Source organism: Eurosta solidaginis, chromosome 5 (genome assembly GCF_040869045.1).
Source record: "Eurosta solidaginis isolate ZX-2024a chromosome 5, ASM4086904v1, whole genome shotgun sequence".
Classification (NCBI taxonomy): Eukaryota; Metazoa; Arthropoda; class Insecta; order Diptera; family Tephritidae; genus Eurosta; species Eurosta solidaginis.
In genome coordinates this window covers 151,115,990-151,121,592 of record NC_090323.1, presented here as the reverse complement: position 1 = coordinate 151,121,592, position 5,603 = coordinate 151,115,990, and positions in this window count along the sequence as shown.

Here is a 5,603-nt window from a genome sequence, read left to right as displayed (position 1 = left end):
TTGTTAACCCTGCCACTTTTCCAAGCCAAAGAACAAGCAAAAATACAGAACCTAGATTCATATATGTATAAATAAAATTTTTATAAATCCGCCTCTGTTTACCTTGTTTTGTACATAATAAATTTTTAAATATTAATTTGAATGAGCGTGCACACACATACATACACATGGATGTTAAAAACATATACACTATATTAAAAAAAATTGTTAACTTTTACATTACAAATTAGCAGTAAACTTTGCACAAATAATTTAGATTTTTATTAGATAAATCTCTATATATTGACATCATAATCTTATCCCTATATATATTTGTATGTGTGTGCATACTCACACATTACTATGTAACAACAAAAGATAAAACTAGGAGCTGTTCAAAAATCTCCCATAAACAGTAGTCGTTTTATATAATAAACTGAAAGAAAAAAAAATGTGATCAATAAATTTAATAATATCGTACTAAAAAAATTTAAAATAATAATTGCAATAGTTATGCATTAAAAAAAATAAAATAAAAAACAAAAGATTACGTATCGAATGCAATAATATACATACATACTATTTATTTATTTTTATTTAAAAGAATATTTTTGTGCTTTGTGTTTAGTATATTTTTTGTACTTTTATTTCACATGTATGCATTATTTAGTTTTTATTTGTACACATCATTAAATATATGTATATGTATACAATATAGTGCATTCTTAAAACAAAATTTTTTGAGAATTTTTTTCAAAACTCGGTTTCTTGAAATTACTTAGGCCTTACAACTAACAAAGTTATGGGCTCCAAAGGTTTGAAAATCCATCCATGTGAAGGATTTTTTGAGGGGGATGGGTTCAGGGGTTCGGTGAAGATTTTTTCGAATTCCTCCATGTGTTCATCATTCTGTAAAATAAGAGACAGGGAGCGGGAATCTTCGCCCTCGGAACTAAATGTCCTTAACACTAGGAAAAAACAGAGTCGAAGTTGTCTCCATAAGCCGGTGTGCAGACATCAACCTCGTTTTAACAGCCCTAATATTTTAACAGGCATACTATCAGGTCACTGCAGGCACAAACCCTAATTAAGTATATGGTTTAACAGACTCTGTCGGTTCTATGATAGCATTGTAGCGCAAGACATTTGTTACAGATGAAACAAATATTGCTCCCGAGTAGTTTATGAGTTATAGTGCCAGAAAATCGAAATTTGTTTACAGATGAAATTCAATAAACTTGTTCATATTTCGGAAATGTTCAAGTGTCATTTAAGGACTATTTATTCAATGTTTTTTTTCTAATATGTAGCCCTATCTATCTAGACTACAGTCCCTAAGTTGCAGGATCATTTCAGGACAATCTCTAGATCTTCCTCCCGGTTATTTTTGCATAATTTTATGGATATTTTGGCATAATTTCCACACCACTTCGGGTTAATTTCTAGATTTAAGATCTCATTGTGGCAATACCAGGAACATTTTAGGTTTGTCTTCATCGATCTCATTTGGGATTCATTCAGAATTATTTGCGTTATCATGCTGTGACTTTTTCGTAATCGGCTAAAGACTGTTTCGGAACTGTCTTGTGGGCAGTTTCAGAATAGGAATAAGGATCATCCCATCGCTGGGAGGATGTTTTTTTGAGCGTAACAGCTCTGATCAACTTCAATAATATTTGGTATATTTGTGTATATATCCAAGCAATTTGAAGTAATACAAAATTAATGTTAAATCCAACAAAATGGTTTGTGTTATTTTCTTCATGCGGACGAGGCCGAGTGCCAAGTCTGCGTAAAATCAGTTGTCTGATAGGTTGGTTGATGTGCTGCCCGGCCAGGGAGACCGGTTCCAATTAGCATTCTAGGCGCCATTTTGTTGGCTTCGACTGTGTTCTTTTAAAATGGATATGTTATTGGTTATTATGTAGTTAAGTAGTTTAAGAAAACTGCTTTATTGACTATTACTCCGTTCCGTTTTATATAGTTGCTTGTGAAAAAATGATTATCTGTAACCGAAATGTGTCTTTTAATTATTCTTCTTGATATCAGACATAGCGAGCTACGAAATTACTCGTTTTAGGATTAGTTCGTAATATCGTTGCAGGCTCATTACCAAAGCAAACTGCGTTTGAAACTTACCTAAAACTTATTTGTAAAGCAACAATAATACTTCCTGAGGGTTTTGAGAAGTGATGCATATATCCAGAAAACATCAATGTTTATGTATGTTTGTTTAATGGTGTGTTCAGTTTATACTTATATTTAAGAATTCGTGAGCTTAACACCGGCTTGAATTTCAATTATTATGTTTTTTCTAAGAGAAACTGAAAAGAAAGAAACATGAATGCTTAAATATAAGAAAACATCAAAAAAAATATTTCTCCAGCCTTCGAGAAGTATATAGTTCTCAAATTGATATCTCAAGTTAATATCTAACAACCTTTAGGGAATTTTTCGGAAGGCATAGTGTTCAGATCTACTACCAGCACTTTTCCGGTTGATATCCCACACTGAAATCGAGTTGAGGTGGAAATGAAATAAAAATTGTGGCAACCTCAACGCCATTAACTGTTTATTGTACAGAAAGTGGTTGGTATCTGAATGTGAGACCAATTAGAGAATCACCCTTGAATATAAGTTAAGAACTGTGTTTATCGCAACTTGAGAAACAGCATTTTTATACTTTTCATGAAAATGAAATGCTATATTAACTTTGGCACGAATCTCAAAACTGTAAGTCCTTACAGGAAAATAGATGGACCCACCATTAAATATACCGAAATAATCAGGATGAAGAGTTGAGTTTATTAAGCTATGTCCGTCTGACTGTTTGCATGCAATCTAGTCCCTCAATTTTTGAGATATCTTGATAAAATTTGGTGAGCGGGTGTATTTAGGTGTCCGATTAGACATTTAGCGGAACCGACCGGATCGGACCACTATAGCATCGGTTGTATGATTTTTCAGAAAAAGGGGATTTTTATCATATCTTCCTCAATTTATGAGATTAAAGCTTCAAACTTCACCATATAATTTCGTATATTGCACATGTTGTTATCTGAAGAAATGGATGAGATAGGTGGTATATATAGTATATATCCCCTACAACCGATTGTTCAGATAAGAAACTTTTCGTAATTACTCCCCTATTTTAAGAGCTAGAGGATTCGAATTTCAACGAATGCTTACGTATATAGCATATATTGCTGTATGAAATAAAATAATAAAAAAAAATTTTTAAGTTAAACGGTTTTATTGAAAACAATACTTACATGAAATAATAAAAATACGAAAAGCTAGAAAATAATTAGGTAGGTCCTAGGTACTAGTCATCACACTCCTTATCAATCTAGGGCGTTGATCAGACAATTAAATAAAAGCGTTGGGTGCGTGAAATTTCTAAAAATGTGAGGCGTAGCATAACCCGATTAAGGTTCAGTTGGTTTTACTTATGACTATCAATAGAAATATGACGCGTCCAACGCTTTTATTTAATTGTCTGATCAACGCCCTAGATTGATAAGGAGTGTGATGACTAGTACCTAGGACCTACCTAATTATTTTCTAGCTTTTCGTATTTTTATTATTTCATGTAAGTATTGTTTTCAATAAAACCGTTTAACTTAAAAATTTTTTTTAATTATTTTATTTTCAAGTTTTTAGTCTTTATTTAATTGCCTATTATTTCTAATTCTATTTAGTTTATTTAGTGACTCATTATTACAAGAACTCTTTCCTGACAATTTGTAACAACCTAAGTCCTCAATACATAATCCTTCCAAAGACTTTACTCGACTCAGCGCCACGTATGCTTGTCCCTCCCCCAACTCCAAAATATTTTGATGTCACTTCTACTGGACTGTATACAATATTTGTTCCAAATATGAGCCAAATCGGGCATCATAGGTCGCTTTCTATTCATGTATGTATTATGTGTTCCAAATATGGACCAAATCAAATCGGACCACAAATACGATTTTTGTGAATATCTCGATCCTTGTGCCACCTAGCGGCGATTTTTTTTTTTTATAGCATTGTCATCGGGTTCTGAACTATGTTCCAAGTTTCAAGCTTGTAGCTTATCGGGAAGTTACTTAAATTTCAATTACAAGATTCGTTCACAACGGCCGTGCATGCGGGCGTGCAGCCTGTCAACTCAAGCTAAATAAAACCGTTTAAAAATCATAGAGATCGGTAGTATATATAGTATATATATGGTGGTACATATATATAGTATATATATATAATATATGTATGTAGTATATATATATTTTCGCAATTTCAGCCCCATTTTAACAGCTAGAAGCTTCAAATTAATTAATTTATTTATTTATTCATTCAGTCTAAAAAGTACAGGCTTTCTTACAGTCTAGTTAAAAATAGAAAAGAGTTCAAGCTTAAACTTATATAAGCTATTATTAAAATTAAGAACACTGCTATATCGATTTGCTAGATGTATAGTCCTGGATATAGGCTCATTCATAGCATAGTTCGTTCTATGAATTGCTTCGATAAATAGTCTATTATTCCGTAGATAACGCCGAGGAACATACGGAATGAATAAGTTGGATACGTCGGAACAGCTGATGTTAGAGTTTATAACATTATAAGCAAAGATGAGTGAGAAACAAGTTCTTCTGTCACACAAAGCATGAAGACCTAGCAATTGCCGTCTGCTAGTGTACGATGGGAGACCATCGGGCCAATGAAGCAAACGCAAAGCAATTTTTGTAAAAATTTGTTGAACTCTCTCAATTTTGTGCTAGTAAGCTTCATAAAAGGATTCCATATTATTGAGCAGTATTCCAGACGACTTCTTACCAATGAGGTATAAAGTGCCTTCAACGTCATAGGGTCCTTAAAATCTTTTGTGTTACGTGTAATAAATCCAACCATTCCACAGTGTAACTTTTCACTTTTAGGATGCCAAAAGTCCAAAAAATAATGTTCTCCAATCTCAAAAATATTTTGACATACAACAGATTAATAACCAGCTGTTAAAGAAATGTATACAGAGCAAAGTAAAAAACACACGATCACCATGATAAGCAAACTTGAATAATTGAAACAAGTGTAAAAATCATTTCACAGTCCAAAATTTTTTACGAACTTTGTGGCCACGTGGTGGATTTTTCGATAACTGTTTTGATTTCAAGCTATTTTATTTAACATACTTGGGTAGTTTATAACAGCATTGGTAAGTTTCAGGTACGTAGGCATTTTAAAAAAAAAATTTTTTTTTAGACAGCCACTTAAAGTTTGGTAAGCTAAGAAATTTTTTCGATTTCAATGGAATAAAACTTGCCTGATTCCGCCTAATTCCATTGAACGAATACATACACATTAAAGGGAATTTCATATAGTTTCAGACAAAAAAACAAACCATTGCGATATTTTGTGTTTTTCTTTGTCAACTTAAAGTCTCTATGCCCTCGCTCACGTATGAAGCGAGGTCACTGCGCTGGAATGTCCTCAATTCAAGTCTACAATACTAGATCCCAAAAAAGATAGTTATACCTGAAATGGTAAAAAACCCAGAAAAGGAAACTTGGGCACTGAATAGCCTTCATTCTTTGTCATATGAGTTTTCCCATAGTTAACGAGTTGTGCACTTATTCCATCAA